Source organism: Coregonus lavaretus, assembly GCF_964263955.1.
Source record: "Coregonus lavaretus genome assembly, contig: HAP1_SCAFFOLD_385, whole genome shotgun sequence".
NCBI classification, from domain to species: Eukaryota; Metazoa; Chordata; class Actinopteri; order Salmoniformes; family Salmonidae; genus Coregonus; species Coregonus lavaretus.
Genome location: NW_028156351.1, coordinates 342,065 through 361,295, shown reverse-complemented (window position 1 = coordinate 361,295; position 19,231 = coordinate 342,065). Strand labels below are relative to the sequence as shown.

Sequence of the window (19,231 nt, the reverse complement as noted above, 5' to 3'; positions counted from 1 at the left end):
TTTCTGCCGAAATGGCAGTTAGAAAATAGGTCAAGGGGCTGGACGCTCTCCCCTCATTTCCTCCGTTGGCTTTAGCCTTGATGATGCTATCTATGATGATGACTATGACCTGTCCAGCCAGAGGACCCAAGATGGCCTCAAGCTCCCTCTCTAACTCAAGGGGAGACTTGTGGCCGAGCGCAATATGCTCTATGGCATGGGAATACATCTTAGAAGTCGCCATGCTTAGCATCTCTTGGGCAAACTGTTGACTTGCTGAGATACTTCCAGTCAGCAGAACTAGAGTTCCCTGACTGACACTTCGCATTAGCTCAGCCAATCTGGAGTTGAGAAGGTTTATAACCAACTCGACAATACCCATCATAAACTTGCCGTCCGTTGACATTTTGCTAGGTCTGTATTTCTCCTGTCTACTCCGTTTGGGCAGCGGTACGATGTCACCCTGCGACTGGCCGCTCTGGACCATGTCGAAGACAGAGTCCTCAGAGATGCCAAACACAGATCTCAGTGGTGCTGAGTGTTGTCTGTGTCTCATCTCTCTATCGCCACCCTCAGGTGAGGAGACATATCGCTCTTCGTTCTCACTTAGCAAAGAGGTCATGGACCTGCAGAATGCACAACATAAATGAATAGTATATGGTAACAAAATAAAAAATATGATCCAAGAATTTGGGACACAAACTCAACCTTGTTATTATTATTCAAAGGAAGCATTGTGAACCATCTCAAACCACACTCAGAGCAAACATTAACATTCAGAGTAAACGTTTTAGAGTGGTTGTGTAGTATCTAAGTAGTATTTCTCACTAAGTGGATCTGGAATGGATATTTGTACCTATAACAGGAAATACCTGCAAAAAGAGGAGGGGATAGAGCTAGGTATCTGTGAGAGGAGGGGATAGGGCTAGATACCTGTGAGAGGAGGGGATAGGGCTAGGTACCTGTGAGAGGAGGGGATAGGGCTAGGTACCTGTGAGAGGAGGGGATAGGGCTAGGTACCTGTGAGAGGCGTGGATAGGGGTAGGTACCTGTGAGAGGAGGGGATAGGGCTAGGTACCTGTGAAAGGAGGGGATAGGGCTAGGTACCTTTGAGAGGCGTGGATAGGGGTAGGTACCTGTGAGAGGAGGGGATAGGGCTAGGTACCTTTGAGAGGCGTGGATAGGGGTAGGTACCTGTGAGAGGAGGGGATAGGGGTAGGTACCTGTGAGAGGAGAGGATAGGGCTAGGTACCTTTGAGAGGAGGGGATAGGGCTAGGTACCTGTGAGAGGAGAGGATAGGGCTAGGTACCTTTGAGAGGAGGGGATAGGGCTAGGTACCTGTGAGAGGCATGGATAGGGCTAGGTACCTGTTAGAGGCATGGATAGGGCTAGGTACCTGTGAGAGGCATGGATAAGGCTAGGTACCTGTGAGAGGCGTGGATAGGGCTAGGTACCTGTGAGAGGAGGTGATAGGGCTAGGTACCTGTTAGAGGCATGGATAGGGCTAGGTACCTGTGAGAGGAGGGGATAGGGCTAGGTACCTGTGAGAGGAGGGGATAGGGCTAGGTACCTGTGAGAGGCGTGGATAGGGGTAGGTACCTGTGAGAGGAGGGGATAGGGCTAGGTACCTGTGAGAGGCGTGGATAGGGGTAGGTACCTGTGAGAGGAGGGGATAGGGGTAGGTACCTGTGAGAGGAGGGGATAGGGCTAGGTACCTGTGAGAGGAGGGGATAGGGCTAGGTACCTGTGAGAGGAGGGGAAAGGGCTAGGTACCTGTGAGAGGCGTGGATAGGGGTAGGTACCTGTGAGAGGAGGGGATAGGGCTAGGTACCTGTGAAAGGAGGGGATAGGGTTAGGTACCTTTGAGAGGCGTGGATAGGGGTAGGTACCTGTGAGAGGAGGGGATAGGGCTAGGTACCGTTGAGAGGCGTGGATAGGGGTAGGTACCTGTGAGAGGAGGGGATAGGGGTAGGTACCTTTGAGAGGAGGGGATAGGGCTAGGTACCTGTGCGAGGAGAGGATACGGCTAGGTACCTTTGAGAGGAGCGGATAGGGCTAGGTACCTGTGAGAGGCATGGATAGGGCTAGGTACCTGTTAGAGGCATGGATAGGGCTAGGTACCTGTGAGAGGCGTGGATAAGGCTAGGTACCTGTGAGATGCGTGGATAGGGCTAGGTACCTGTGAGAGGAGGGGATAGGGCTAGGTACCTGTGAGAGGAGGGGAAAGGCGTGGGAGTGCGTGTGCTGCAGGCAGTTCTGGCGCTGGTGCACCTGCTGGGTCCTCCACTACAGCTGAATCTGACGCTGCGGCCAAGAGAGGTCACCTCTCCTGCCTCATTACTTCCTGATCCAGAAGAGCTTGGCGAATCAGAGAGCTCTATCTGCATGGTGAGGTCAAGGGCGGGAACAACCACAGTGGATGTAGACTCCATCCCCCATGCTACAATATCCATGCACTTGGCACTAAACTCATGTCTGCTCATCTGCAATGTTAAAAGACCATACAGAGTTAGTTTGTTAAAGGGGCTGCACTGATATAAAATGTAGAACCATTTACTCAAGCTAGTCAATTAAAGCAGTGGTTCAGGATTAAAGGTCCTGCAGGATTTCCACAAATGAATGTTTGGTCCATTTTACCAACATTAACTACTTTAGAGGTGACTATAACTCACCCCGGCACGCATATTCTCACTCAGCAGATTCCAATGGCTGAAAAGTAAATAAATGCAAGTACACAATGAACTACATGACATTACCTCTATTATCTTAGACTATGTTATGGATGGACATTACCTCTATTATTTTAGATTACGTTATGGATGGACATTACCTCTATGATTTTAGATTACGTTATGGATGGACATTACCTCTATTATTTTAGATTACGTTATGGATGGACATTACCTCTATTATTTTAGATTACGTTATGGATGGACATTACCTCTATTATTTTAGATTACGTTATGGATGGACATTACCTCTATTATCTTAGATTACGTTATGGATGGACATTACCTCTATTATCTTAGACTACGTTATGGATGGACCTCTATGGAACTAGGCCACACCCAGACATCCCTGATTGGTTATTTGGTCCGTTGAGTCCTTTGTATTGGCCCGAGACTATGGGAGACTCTCAATCTCCTCGCCTCCTTCTCAAAACCCATTGGATGAGAAGGTCAGAAGGGCGGGACCTCTGGCTTTCTCATCCAATGGGTTTTGAGAAGAGAGGACACGAGGAGTATGCAATTGAGATAGGGAACATATCTAGGGGATGCATGGGGAAGCCAAAGAGCAACTTACTCGTCCTTCATGTCCTGCACAAAGGTGTGTAGGTCTGGGTAGCTTCTCTTTCCCCTGCTGAGGGTGAGGCTGGTCTGGGAAGTTTCATCCTTGTGGGTCACGGTAGTGAAGGTCACCACTGCAGCCTGATGGCGACAACAGAAAGCAGAGTTAGGCTGTAATTCAATTTTGCGTCATTAAAACACAAAATATCTCAATGAAATGTCATACATGTAATAGAAAAATACATCAAATACATCAACTTGTCCGAGAGAGATTTACATGGTTACAAAAACGTCACGCCACTTTTTTCCAAGATGGCGAAGTAGTGCAGTCCTGTTTCTGTCGTGTGTCTGTAAATAGCCTGTAAATACCCTGTTTTTTGTATTTTTCGTACATATTTCCCTATCAGACTTTTCATCCTTCTACAAAATATACTTTCCTGCAACCCGCCTCACTCAATGTGGAACGGATTCTATTATCGACTTACCTTTATCTAGAATCTAGAATCTCCAGTTGAAACTAGCTAGCCAGCTAACTAGCTACTTGCTATTAGCCACAGCTAGCGGTGTTTCACCCAGAACATTGGATTTTTTTCCGCGGGATTAATTTTAATCACTGGACATTGATCACCGGATATTCGGCCAGTCTGCACAGCGCGTTATCGACCCAGAACATATCAGTTTTTCCGCCGGAATCACTGAATCACTGGACCTTTAACTCCGGATTCATCGCTACCAGCTAGCTACCACCAGCCAGCTACAACAAAACGGACGCTGTGGTCTGGCTAATCATCCTGATAGGCCCATCGCCCATCTCCCGGCTATCTACCTCTCTGTCAACCGGACGGGACCACCTAGTGTTGACACGGAGCCCCGCCGATCCTACACGACTGGTCTGCCGACGAAATCGTCTGATGTGGTTACGACGTTAACCACGAAGATTCCATCCATCTGCTAGCCCTGGCCCGCTAGCACACGCTAGCCGTGGCCTCTTACTAGTGCTTCACCACCGGACCTTATGATAACTCAGATATACAGCTGATATATGCTGGACTGTTCCTTTTTACGGTACTACATCCTGTTTATGTTTAGCCTCAGCCCAAACATGGTTAGTTTATTGTTGTTTCGGTTATTTCTAATTGTACTATATCACTGTAGACCCCCCAGCCTAGCTAAACCTGCCTTAGATAGCTCCTTTGCACCTTCCCCTATACACGCGGAGACCGACTCAATTGATGACTCCAGCGATGCTATCTCTTTCATTGTTACCCAACGCTTAGGTTTACCTCCACTTTACTCATATCCTTCCATATCCTTGTCTGTACATAATGCCCTGAATCTTTTCTATAACACCCGGAAATCTGCCCCCTTTATTCTATGTACCCAACGCACTAGAAGACCAGTTCTTAAAGCCTTTAGCCGTATCCTTATTCTAGTCCTCCTCTGTTCCTCTGGTGATGTAGAGGCTAACCCAGGCCCTGCAGCCCTCAGTATCACTCCTACTCCCCAGGCGCTATCATTTGATGACTTCTGTAATCGCAAAAGTCTTGGTTTCTTGCACATAAATATCAGAAGTCTACTTCCTAAGTATGAGTTATTCACTGCGTTAGCACACTCTGCCAACCCTGATGTTCTAGCAGTGTCTGAATCCTGGCTCAGGAAGGCCACCAAAAATTCTGAAATGTCCATCCCCAACTATAACATTTTCCGTCTAGATAGAACTGCCAAAGGGGGTGGAGTTGCAATCTACTGTAGAGATAGCCTGCAGAGCTCTATCATACTATCCAGGTCTGTGCCCAAACAGTTTGAGCTTCTACTTCTAAAAATCCACCTTTCCAGAAATAAGTCTCTCACTGTTGCCGCTTGCTACAGACCCCCCTCAGCCCCCAGCTGTGCCCTGGACACCATATGTGAATTGATTGCCCCCCATTTATCCTCAGAGTTTGTACTGCTTGGTGACCTAAATTGGGATATGCTTAATACCCCAGCCATCCTACAATCCAAGCTAGATGCCCTCAACCTCACGCAAATTATCAACGAACCTACCAGGTAAAACCCTAAATCCGTAAACATGGGTACCCTCATAGATATCATCCTGACTAACATACCCTCTAAATACACCTCAGCTGTCTTCAACCAGGATCTCAGCGATCACTGCCTTATTGCCTGCGTCCGTAACGGGTCCGCGGTCAAACGGCCACCCCTCATCACTGTCAAACGCTCCCTAAAACACTTTAGCGAGGAGGCCTTCCTAATTGACCTGGCCCAGGTATCCTGGATGGATATAGATCTCATTCCGTCAGTAGAGGATGCCTGGTTGTTCCTTAAAAGTAATTTCCTCTCAATCTTAAATAAACATGCCCCATTCAAAAAATACAGAACTAAGAACCGATATAGCCCCTGGTTCTCCTCAGACTTGACTGCCCTTGACCAGCACAAAAACATCCTGTGGCGTACAGCATTAGCATCAAATAGCCCCCGCGATATGCAACTTTTCAGGGAAGTTAGGAACCAATATACACAAGCAGTCAGGAAAGCAAAGGCTAACTTTTTCAAACAGAAATTTGCATCCTGTAGCACTAACTCCAAAAAGTTTTGGGACACTGTAAAGTCCATGGAGAATAAGAGCACTTCCTCCCAGCTGCCCACTGCACTGAGGCTAGGAAACACTATCACCACCGATAAATCTACAATAATCGAGAATTTCAACAAGCATTTTGCTACAGCTGGCCATGCTTTCCATCTGGCTACCACTAACCCGGCCACCAACTCTGCACCCTCTGCTGCAACTTGCCCATGCCCCCCCCGCTTCTCCTTCACACAAATTCAGACAGCTGATGTTTTGAAAGCGCTGCAAAATCTGGACCCCTACAAATCAGCTGGGCTAGACAATCTGGACCCTTTCTTTCTAAAACTCGCCGCCGAAATTGTCGCAACCCCTATTACTAGTCTGTTCAACCTCTCTTTCATAACGTCTGAGATCCCCAGAGATTGGAAAGCTGCCGCGGTCATCCCCCTCTTCAAAGGGGGTGACACTCTAGATCCAAACTGCTACAGACCTATATCCATCCTGCCCTGCCTTTCGAAAGTATTCGAAAGCCAAGTTAACAAACAGATCATCGACCATTTCGAATACCACCGTACCTTCTCCGCTATGCAATCCGGTTTCCGAGCTGGTCACGGGTGCACGTCAGCCACGCTCAAGGTCCTAAACGATATTATAACCGCGATTGATAATAGACAGTACTGTGCAGCCGTCTTCATCGACCTGGCCAAGGCTTTCGACTCTGTCAACCACCGCATTCTTATTGGCAGACTAAATAGCCTTGGTTTCTCAAATGACTGCCTCGCCTGGTTCACCAACTACTTCTCAGATAGAGTTCAGTGTGTCAAATCGGAGGGCCTGTTGTCTGGACCTATGGCAGTCTCTATGGGGGTGCCACAGGGTTCAATTCTTGGGCCGACACTTTTCTCCGTGTATATCAATGATGTCGCTCTTGCTGCTGGTGACTCTCAGATCCACCTCTACGCAGACGACACCATTTTGTATACATCTGGCCCTTCATTGGACACTGTGTTAACAAACCTCCAAACGAGCTTCAATGCCATACAACAATCCTTCAGTAGCCTTCAACTGCTCTTAAACACTAGTAAAACTAAATGCATGCTTTTCAATCGAACGCTGCTAGCACCCGCCCACCCAACTAGAATCACCACTCTCGACGGGTCTGACCTAGAGTATGTGGACAACTACAAATATCTAGGTGTCTGGTTAGACTGTAAACTCAACTTCCAGACTCACATAAAGAATCTCCAATCCAAAGTTAAATCTAGAATCGGCTTCCTATTTCGCAACAAAGCCTCCTTCACTCATGCTGCCAAACATGCCCTCGTAAAACTGACTATCCTACCGATCCTTGACTTCGGCGATGTCATTTACAAAATAGCCTCCAACACTCTACTCAGCAAACTGGATGTAGTCTATCACAGTGCCATCCGTTTTGTCTCCAAAGCCCCATACACTACCCACCACTGTGACCTGTACGCTCTTGTTGGCTGGTCCTCACTACATGTTCGTCGTCAAACCCACTGGCTCCAGGCCATCTATAAATCACTGCTAGGCAAATCCCCGCCTTATCTTAGCTCATTGGTCACCATAGCAGCACCCACCCGTAGTCTGCGCTCCAGCAGGTATATCTCACTGGTCATTCCCAAAGCCAACACCTCCTTTGGCCGCCATTCCTTCCAGTTCTCTGCTGCCAATGACTGGAACGAATTGCAAAAATCTCTGAAGCTGGAGACTCTTATCTCCCTCAATAACTTTAAGCATCAGTTGTCAGAGCACCTTACCGATCACTGCACCTGTACACAGCCCATCTGAAATTAGCCCACCCAACTACCTCATCCCTATATTGTTATTTATTTTGCTCTTTTGCACCCCAGTATCTCTATTTGCACATAATCTCTTGCACATCTAGCATTCCAGTGTTAATACTATTGTAATTATTCTGCACTATAGCCTATTTATTGCCTTACCTCCATAACTTGCTACATTTGCACACACTGTATATATATTTTCTGTTGTATTTCTGACTTTATGTTTTTTTACCCCATATGTAACTCTGTGTTGTTTTTATTGCACTACTTTGCTTTATCTTGGCCAGGTCGCAGTTGTAAATGAGAACCTGTTCTCAACTGGCTTACCTGGTTAAATAAAGGTGAAATAAATAAAAATAAAATAAAAATAAAAGCCTACCCGAAATACAGCCCATATTTTATGTGTTTCTAAAATCGCCTATGGGAAAAATTAATGGTGGAAAAACGATTGGAACCATTTCCCTGTTTGACCGCTAGGTTTTATGGGTATTATCACACCTCCACTGTAACACTCTATAGAGGGGTTGGTTGTTTAGCAACAAAACTGGCATGCAACTATGGGGCAAAATAGACAGGGTTTGACTTAGACAACATGTAAACTATATTTAGTCTCTAAATGTTTAATGCAAACATAAATACATTTGAACAATGAACTCGTCTCAAATACATTGTTACAGTTGTTGTTGGTTAGCTAGGTAGCGAATTTTAGTCATTGCATAGACATGATATCAGTCAAAACACCTCAAAACAAGACATGGTATCAATAACACCATACAACGAGCTGAAACATGCCATAGAGCTACGATTCCCCACATGGCAGCTTGTTGTTAGCTGAGGTACAGAATCATAACAAGATACACGACTTCCGGCCATCGATGCGCGAGCATCATTTTCGTGACGTCAGCCAACCCTTCTATGGCTCCTGGTCAAAAGTAGTACACTAGCCTACATAGGGAATAGGGTGCCATTTTGGACGAATTTATGAAGGTGCTGTCATAACCTTTGACCCCCATTTGACCCTACTGTACCTTTAGCCAACTCTCATGACTCCCCGGCCATATACTTTCTAGTTTGATATTACAGCATGAATAGCACATTATTTCATTTGTTAAACAATATTTAATCCACAGTAATTAATATAATTGAAGATTTAAAAATAAATAACATGTCTACCTTGAACTCTTTATTCTCCATCTCCTTGCAAAATCAGCACATTTCCTTGCCAAAATGAACGCGCATCCAGAGCGAAAACAAACGCAATCCTCCAGCACTAGGGAGGATTAGACTGAACTGCTCCAGCGGTTTTTGATCAGTTTCAACATTTATCAGTGATGACGTAACAATGACCTGTACAGATTTGACGCACTTTCGATCTCGTGCTGATGCAACACTCTGTGTTGTTGAAAGCTCATGTATGGAAATCCTGCGAGTTGTAAACAAATGTAGGCTATTGTTGCCCTTAAAACTGTAATGTTGAGGACGCCATGAAAAATAAAATACATAACCCACACCGTTAGGCCAAGGTACATGCAATATTCATCACTTTGCCAATAGACTTCTTGTTCCTTGTTGTATGTAGCCTTTCTTTTGGGATTAGCACCACTGTCACCTAGAAATTGATACTGCGGTTGTCACATAAAACAGATAACCCATAGTTCATTATTAAATAACATAACTCATTTCTTTATTTTATTACTCATAAAATATACAGCAATCTTCAGATACTGAAATAATTCATGGGAGTTTCGAATTCAGTCACTATTTCATATGTACATGCTAGTTTCATCCTTTTAAAGAAAAAAAAGGACACGAAAAAACCTGTGAACCTCCTGATCCTGATTTGACGAACATAGCATATGTATTGTACATATTTCCAGTTAAAATTATTTTCAAAAAGAGACAAAAACGGGGGTTTGAACAAGCAATCACATAAAAGGATTGAGTGGTTTCATTTTTTTGAAGAAGTTAAGCAAGCAAAACCTGTCAAAATACATTGATTATAAGACCAAGACAAATAATATATATATATTTTTTTCAACAGAAGAAAATCTAAATGCTGCTGTCCTACCATTGGTTTACAGTGTTTCTCCTCTCCAAGGGAGGCATGTTTTCCCCCTCGTATGCCTCGGAATAGTATCAGTGCTTTTCACAAACGTTGTAGTACTTAGTGTGCATCATTGTTTTCGCTCATACAGCTGCCCCTACTCTCCTAACCTCCCCTCAGTAACTAAAGAAGGCACAAAATGATGACATAAATATCACAAGAAAGAATACATGAATTAATAATTTACTTTCTAAAATATTTTCTAGAGGGCAAAGGACAGGTAGGTTTAATAACGCAAATGTAAAAAGTCCTGTCGCTCACATACAAATGCAAAATCTAAATGGCACCCTATTCTTTATAGAGTACACTACTTTTGACCAGAACCCTATGGCCCTGGTCAAAAGTAGTGTACTATAAAGGGAATAGGGTGCCATTGGGGATGGAAATTCTTTGAAATTACTCATGAGAGCAAATACTACGATTCTTTGGTTCCCACAGAGGGTCAGGAGCTTAAGACATGAATGATTTTATTAAAATGTTTGTTCATAAAAAATAAATGATTTCCCCTCCCACATGGATTACAGACAAGAGGCTAGGTGCGTTCTGACTGTCTTAGTGTGCGGATAAACATGACCATCACTCTCATAAAACTTAAATGAAACATCACTCCTTATGTTTTTTCTCAGGCCAAAACGCTCAATCCCATTTCTACTGTCAAAACAGGTTTTGAAAAGGCTTCTTCCACATCTTTTGGTCCATGTCTGTTTTTCACTCAGTGAAGTGCTACTATCCCCTTGGACTACAGGTTATTGCCGTCATAAGGTGTCCGTCTGTCTGTTGGCTGGACAGTTTCTACCGTTTAGGACCTTTGTGGGTAAAGGTAAAGGTGGGGTATAGCAGCAGCAGTTCCTCTGAAGTCCAGTATCTGCTGGAAGGACACCTGGTGGTATGAGAGGATGAGTGTGGCCAGCCAGCCTGTTGTGCCTCCCCCTCTCCCTCCCTCCCTCCCTCCATTTCTCTCTCTCCAACTGCGGGACTCTTAAGGCTCCTGTGCGGACTGTCTCGGCTCGTGCCCTCCCAAAGCTGGCTGTGGTGATTTAAGACACGGTGTGTATGTGTGGATTTGTTTGTGGCCTCTGCCCCACTTCACTGTCCATCCGCCTGCCCTTGGCTCCTCTCCTGGGCAGCGACCACCACCCCCCTCAGTATGTCTTTGAGTCTGAGTCGTTGAGTTCCTCATCCTTGTAGAAGCCTCCATCGTGGTCGCGGTGGCCGATGTTGTTGAAGCTGCAGTAGGAGCTGTGCTCGCTGCGCAGCACGGGCAGGCTGTCGAAGGTCACACTCTTGGAGGGGCTGGTGGTGTAGTGGTTAATGGCACTGAAGGACAGGCTGGGCGCCGGGTTGCAGGGGGACACGGGCATCATGGTGGCCAGGATCAGCGCCAGGCAGTCCGCCACGTCTTTGTTGGGGGCGCAGGCCAAGGCAGGCGTGTAACCTGAGGGGTTCAAACAGAACAGCAGAGGGTCACTTCAGGAGCATCACCGTTTACTATAACACTTTTGGTGAAAAACATGAAATAACACCAGGCTAGGAGATACAAAGTTAAGACAATAACCAAGCAGTGGACTAGAGAGAAACATTTGTGGACACATTGAGAAGAGAAGTACAGAAGAAAACGGTGTTAGCGTTATGGATCTTACCATTCTCATCGACTGCGAGCACACTAGTAGCTCCTGAACCACCACCGTCAGACCATTTCTGGCTGCAACGTGTAACGGCCTGAGGAGAAAGTACCGTCAGATTAGCCAGCAGCAAATGAGGATACCTCCCAAATGCCAGACTATTCCCTATATAGTGCACTTCTTCTAATTCTTCTGGCCCAATTAATACAGCTGAACCATACGTACGTCTGTAAGGCTGCGTTAGTCGAGTTGATGAGGTTCCTGTCTGTAATCTTCTCCAATATCAACAAAGCACTGGTTTCATGCCCCTTTAAAAACCAGAGTCAAACATGTCAGACCAAAATTTCAACCAGAGAGAGCCAACTGTTCAGATGAACGTCATCTTCATGTGGGGATGCTCACCTTACTGCAGGCCAGATGAAGAGCAGTGTTCTTGACTGCATCCTGCAGGGTGAGCTCTGCTTTGGCACTGCTCACCAACAGCTCTGACACAGACAGAGAAACATAAAGAAACTCAATTAGGAAATTAAGCGACTTATTAAAATGTAAAACAGACATGTTGAACTTAAGCCGGCTGGGCGAGGCAAAGCGGAGGAGAGGGGGCTGCGTACCGACAGCGTTGGTTTGTCCGTTCTCAGCAGCCATCATGAGGGAGGTCTTCCCGGAGGCATCGGGGGAGTTGACCTGGGCGTTGTGGCCTAGCAGCAGCTGAAGACACTCCACGTGGTCCGTGAAAGCCGCCGCATGCAGGGGGGTCCTGGAGAGAGAGGAAACTTATTTCACCGATATCATGTAGGACTGTTGTAAACAAGTTTGTTCAATTAACCCTGTTTATACCATAGAAATATAAAATCACTAATAGATGTATTAAAAGTAATCTACAATCCCTCATCCAACCCCAGAGGTCATTTTATTCCCAAAACAACATTATTCTCCAGAAGAAAAGGACTTTGTCATGTGCTGTAGTTACCGGTTCTTGGTGTCAGTGGCGTTGACAATGGCCGGCCCCAGAGTGTCAATCAGCATCTCTGCAGCCCCCTCGTTGTCATTGATCACAGCTCAGTGGAGGGGGCTGAACGAGTTGCCCTCGGTCTTGTGGAAAACCTCCTGTTCCAGCAGCACCTCTACACACGTGTCATGGCCTAGTGGAAGATTGATTCATACCGGAAAAAGATGACGTCGCTGCAGACCACAACAATACTCTCAGAGAAAGCTACACATCTGACAATGGTGAAGTCACAAAATATGTTTTAGCTACAACATATGCTATGTCAATCCCTGACAAAGTCCTGTTTCAGTGTAAGGTCCTCCACTGAGAGTCATAACCCCTAATTCTGTTGTAGTCTTGTTCATTCCCCCACATGGCTCCGTCCACACCAATCGAATGCTTTTCAAGCCACAAGAGGGAGTGAATGAGTGTACACTTCATGGAGGAGAGAACAGAGCTACAGTCCAGTTAGTCAGTACGTACCGTTGTATGTAGGGGTGTAACGATCCATCTACTACATCGATGTATCGATTTATATTCCTATGATCCAACTACATCGATCTGTGCTCGGCGAGTTGGCCTTTTGGACAACATATATCACTCTAACATCGTTTTAAAATGTAATAAATCGATTGTATCGATACTAGGAAATAACCCATTGGATTTAAGCACGTCAGACTTTATATGGATGTTTTTTCTTAGCACTTTTAATGATAAAGGCTTTAAACATTACTCGATTCAGTCTGCCTATCCGTGACGTCATCGCCCCACGCCAGCAGCAGCGCAAAGGCGCAAAGACAACAAAACATAGCATGGCGGACGACAGAGGAGAAGCCGACGAGCGAGAAATTATCAAGCCACCATTGCGGTCCTTACAAGGAACAGGAATCTAGGAAACTTCACCTGCACTGTCCAGTATCCAGGTATTTATTTCAGTCACACTGGTTGAATTTTTGGCTAAAAGGTTACTGAATCGATTTCAAGTCACTGAATCGTTTCGGATCGTATCGTTCTAAATGAACCAATATCGTCCTTGAATCGTATCGACAACCACGAATCGTGATACAAATCGAATCGTTACACCCCTAGTTGTATGGCCTGCCTAATTCAGGGACATGTTTACGGTGCTGAAGAGAGAAAATCAGAAAAGATCTAGTGTTCCGTTAGTCCAGTACGTACCGTTGTAGCAGGCCCAGTGTAGTGGCGTGTAGCCCTGGTTGTCTGTGATGACGGGGAGGGTCTCCACTGACTGGGCGGCGTGTAGGAGCCCCCCCAGCACCCCGATGTGTCTGGATGCCGCCGCCAGGTGGACAGGGGTCCGCCCCTTACAGTCCCGAACCAGGAAGCTGGCGCTGTGCTGCAGCAGGGCCTCCACACACTCCTCATGACCCGTCAACGCCTGGGAGGAAGGGCGGGGAGACAAGAATGGATTTGAATAACTAATAATCAATGATATAATAATGAATCATCAATTATTACAAATGATGTCTGGAGGCAGGTCCCCCTACAGGGATGAATACACCACTACCCATGGACAACTACTTTTCTGAAGATAATATGTATATTTGAGCCTCCCCGTCTCTTTCTGTGTGTGAGCGTATACAGCCAGCTCTCCTCCTCACCCCTCTGTGTAGCGCTGTTCTGCCCCACTTGTCTTTGGCTTCTACGCTGGCTCCCTTGTTGAGCAGTGAGTACACACAGTCTGTGTGTCCGCTCAGCACCGACAGCATCAGAGGGGTTCTGATACACAAGACAACAAGGTCATATTACAAACTGGTAATAACCAGGCTGAGTCCCAAATGGCAACCTATTCCCTATATGGTACACTACTTTTGACCCGAGCCCATAGGGTTCTGGTTTAAAGTAGTGCACCAAGTAGGGCATAGGGTGCCATTTGGGACGTAGACCTAGTGTCAAAATCTCTTTATTTCAGGAATTGTATCCAAAACCCAATTGACTTACTGTCCATTCCCGTCTTGAACGTCCACTGCACTCTGGAGGTCAGCATTTCCAATCAGCAAACGCAAACACTCCGAATGACCGTTGGTAGCTAGAGGAGGATAAACAGAGAGGATATAATAATGTGAGATGATTGACCGTTGGTAGCTAGAGGAGGCTAAACAGAGAGGATATAAGAATGTGAGATGATTGACCGTTGGTAGCTAGAGGAGGCTAAACAGAGAGGATATGAGCTGATTGCTGGACGACTATTACCTTCACATGAACAGACAGATTTCTAGAACAGTGGTATTGGTAGATGACATCCTCATGATGTTAACACAGCAGATAATAAAACATTTTGGGGCTGAGGCCCTCGAAGCCTGTCACCTGCTAGCTGTGTACCTGGCTCTGGATAGAAGTCCCCCTGTGCACTGATCTAGGATCAGCTTACCCTCCCCAGATCCTCAGCAATAATGACAAAAAATGACCTTAGATCAGTGTGTAGTGGGCATTTTCACACTATGCTATATAATATCCCTAGAGTGGACATTGGCGTCCTAGCAACATGACCAAACAAATGTCCATCTTGGTAAGGAAAACTTTTGAATTACAGAATCTCTAGGTCTTACGTGATATCCTATGCGTACCTGCAGCGTGGATGGGGGTCCTCTTCAGGGTGAAGTCTTTAACCAGGATGGAGGCTCCCTGGTTGATGAGGACGTCAACACACTCCACATGGCCTTTAAAGGCATTCAGGTCCAGAGGGGTGCGCCCCTGGCTGTTCCTCACGTCTAGATCCAGCAGAGACTGAACCAGGACCTCCATAGCATGGTGGTGGCCGTGGTACGCCTGAATGGAAACAAACACACAGTCTGAAGCAAAGTCCAGTGGTATGCCTGAACAGATATACACTCCTAATATAATCAATGTCCTATAGTAGACCAGTGGTATGCCTGAACAGATATACACTCCTAATATAATCAATGTCCTATAGTAGACCAGTGGTATGCCTGAACAGATATACACTCCTAATATAATCAATGTCCTATAGTAGACCAGTGGTATGCCAGAACAGATATACACTCCTAATATAATCAATGTCCTATAGTAGACCAGTGGTATGCCAGAACAGATATACACTCCTAATATAATCAATGTCCTATAGTAGACCAGTGGTATGCCTGAACAGATATACACTCCTAATATAATCAATGTCCTATAGTAGACCAGTGGTATGCCAGAACAGATATACACTCCTAATATAATCAATGTCCTATAGTAGACCAGTGGTATGCCAGAACAGATATACACTCCTAATATAATCAATGTCCTATAGTAGACCAGTGGTATGCCAGAACAGATATACACTCCTAATATAATCAATGTCCTATAGTAGACCAGTGGTATGCCAGAACAGATATACACTCCTAATATAATCAATGTCCTATAGTAGACCAGTGGTATGCCAGAACAGATATACACTCCTAATATAATCAATGTCCTATAGTAGACCAGTGGTGCGCCTGAACAGAAATACACTCCTAATATAATCAATGTCCTATAGTAGACCAGTGGTATGCCTGAACAGATATACACTCTTAATATAATCAATGTCCTATAGTAGACCAGTGGTATGCCTGAACAGAAACAGTCCTAGACCTCTAAAGTAGACCAGTGTCTCTCAAATCGGGTGCCCATTTTTTCTCCCGCCCAGCATCAACATCGAAGGTCCCTGCCAAGCGTGAGATTTAGAAACAAACACACTACTACTCCTCTGTTGGAGGTTGATTAACTCAAATGGCAAAATAAGGAAATCATCCTCATCATCACTGTGTCAAAATATGCATGTATTTTACACTAATCAGGAACAGATAGGAACATGGTGTGTGAGTGTCTGGACAATCAACTTTTCGTGGAAAAACAACACCATGCCTGCATCCCAGATAGCACCCTATTTCCCATGTAGTGCAGTACTTTTGATCTGGGCCCATAAGGTTCTGGTCAAAAGTAGTGCACTAAATAGGGAATAGGGTGCCATTTGTCATGTGGCGAGACCCCTACAGGAGCAGGTAGGCTTTACTCACAGCTAAGTGTAGGGGGCTGATGGGAGCTCTGACATCAGAGTCGTTCAGGATGTCTGTCCCTGAGGTTTCCATTAGCTGGGGAAAGACAAGGACGGGCCAGTTTAGACTTGTAACATATTTACTTTGAAGGTTAGTCTAGTAGCATGTTTCATGTTGTAAATCTCAGTGACCAGCCCCTGCAGACATACTGGGGTGTTGCATTCGTATCTTAAACAAGCTAGTGTGAGGAAAAGTAACCAACTGGTACTTACCACATCTAAAGGTGTTTCACTTGCAATCTGGAAAAAGAACATCAAGAGTGACGATGCGGCCACGACAAACATGCAACCACACCTTAAAACCTACTGAATATCAACGTCTGTCCCAAATGGCACCCTATTCCCTATATAGTGCATTACTTTTGACCAGAGCCCTATGGGCCCTACATCCATTTGGGACGCAGACAAAATGGTCTGTGAATGCAGGGCGTCTAGTCCCCTGTGGTTCTGACTCACCAGCTCCAGACAGAGGCGGTGTCCGTACGCAGACGCGTAATGGACTGCGTTGTAGCCCTGATTGTCCCTGATCCCTGGGTTAGCGTCGTTTCGCAGCAAATATTCCAGACACCTAGAGGTCAGAGGTCAAGAGTTCACTAATCATTATACCAACATCAAGACAGACAGATAAGCAAGCAGAGACACTTTCCCAAAGGAGACGTGGCCAAGCTTTCACACTGCAGATTTAACACTAGTATGTATTCAAACACGGCCAACAACATACTCTAGACTACAGTGAAATGTGAAAGGTCATGGCACCACAACATACTCTCCAGACTACAGTGAAATGTGAAAGGTCATGGCACCACAACATACTCTCCAGACTACAGTGAAATGTGAAAGGTCATGGCACCACAACATACTCTCCAGACTACAGTGAAATGTGAAAGGTCATGGCACCACAACATACTCTCCAGACTACAGTGAAATGTGAAAGGTCATGGCACCACAACATACTCTCCAGACTACAGTGAAATGTGAAAGGTCATGGCACCACAACATACTCTCCAGACTACAGTGAAATGTGAAAGGTCATGGCACCACAACATACTCTCCAGACTACAGTGAAATGTGAAAGGTCATGGCACCACAACATACTCTCCAGACTACAGTGAAATGTGAAAGGTCATGGCACCACAACATACTCTCCAGACTACAGTGAAATGTGAAAGGTCATGGCACCACAACATACTCTCGAGACTACAGTGAAATGTGAAAGGTCATGGCACCACAACACACACAACAGTAAGAGAGGTGTGAGACGTACTTTCCGTCTGTGTCGGAGGCAGCAGCGTAGTGGAGCGGGGTGCAACCCCTTTTATCCAGATCGTTCACACTGGCCCCAGACCCCACCAAGGCAAACAGACACTGGTAGTTACAATTGGCTGCCGCATAATGCAGAGGACTCCTAGAAGAACGCACAGAAACCATTCAACATCAACAACAGAAACAACTTATTGGAGCTGTAAAACATTTACATTTACGTCATTTAGCAGACACTCTTATCCAGTGCGACTTACAGGAGCAATTAGGGTTAAGTGCCTTGCTGCAGTGCACATAGACACATTTTTCACATAGTCAGCTAGGGGATTTGAACCAGCAACCTTTCGGTTACTGACCCAACGCTCTTAACCGCTAGGCTACCTGCCGCACAATATTTCCCATAATAATTCCTATATGCCCCTATACTATATTCCCCATTATCATAAAGATCACATATGAAAGTTATTTGATGCCACAGACAGACCTTCCGAAGCTGTCCTTTCTGTTGAAGTCTGCCCCTGTGTTGAGCAGCAGATTCAGACAGTCCAGGTTCCTGGTAACAAGATATCAAGTTCAGAAAGGCCCTCGTACATCTGAGCTATCAGGTGAATGGTAACAAGATATCAAGTTCAGAAAGGCTCTCGTACATCTGAGCTATCAGGTGGATGGTAACAAGATATCAAGTTCAGAAAGGCTCTCGTACATCTGAGCTATCAGGTGGATGGTAACAAGATATCAAGTTCAGAAAGGCCCTTTCACATCTGAGCTATCAGGTGGATGGTAACAATGAGAACCTTAAAGAAAAGAGAAACCCGTACACTGCTCTTGCTAGTATCACTGTTTTTATAATGCTAATAAAAGCAATAATAAAAAGTGATACTAGCAAGAGCAGTTTGCAGGTTTCTCTTCTCTTTCAAGAAGATATAAAGACAATTTAGACCAGAGCGCAAGTCAATACCACCATGGCATGGAACCACATTATACAGAAATTATACTGCACTAATGATCTATACGATTTTTTTATACTGCTAAACAATGTGAAATGCAAGAGTGTGAATATGTGTTTGTTCTTTCTGGTGGCTTTCCAGTTCATGAACTAAATATTCCTTGGTGTAAAGCCTGGACCAGTCCACTCACCCAACAGCTGCTGCAGCATGTAAACAGGTCCTTCCAAAGTCGTCAGGGGTGTCTATATCAAAGCCTGATGAGAGGAGCTTCCGACAGCAGTCAGAGAACCCACTGAGAGCAGACAGGTGGAGGCGGAACATCCCATGGACGCCTCGCCTGCAACACATTTTTACATTTTAGACTTTAAGCAGACACTCTTATCCAGAGCGACTTACAGTTGATTCAGCTAAGATTGGAAACAGCACCACATCACAGTCCTCATTAAACCCCACAGCAGATCAACACATCAGCATGCTGCAATGCCCTGTCTATCAACCCACCACACACCACAATGTGTTGAGCATAGTCTCCAAGCGGGAATTCGGTCAATGACAGAATTGCAGATGCATGTTGCATTTTTGCTGGAAACTGTGTGTGTTCTCACT

At 45.4% G+C, this 19,231-nt stretch overlaps 1 pseudogene across 1 annotated transcript in view; it reads right to left on the bottom strand.

The window, feature by feature from the left end:
* LOC311126438 (2-hydroxyacyl-CoA lyase 1-like) overlaps window positions 1-8,036 on the bottom strand; it is an 87,829-nt pseudogene extending 79,793 nt beyond the window's left edge. The window contains exon 1 of the transcript in view: window positions 8,021-8,036. The product of the transcript in view is annotated as a 2-hydroxyacyl-CoA lyase 1-like (transcript). The remainder of the gene's footprint in view (window positions 1-8,020) is intronic.
* Window positions 8,037-19,231: the final 11,195 nt, after the last annotated feature.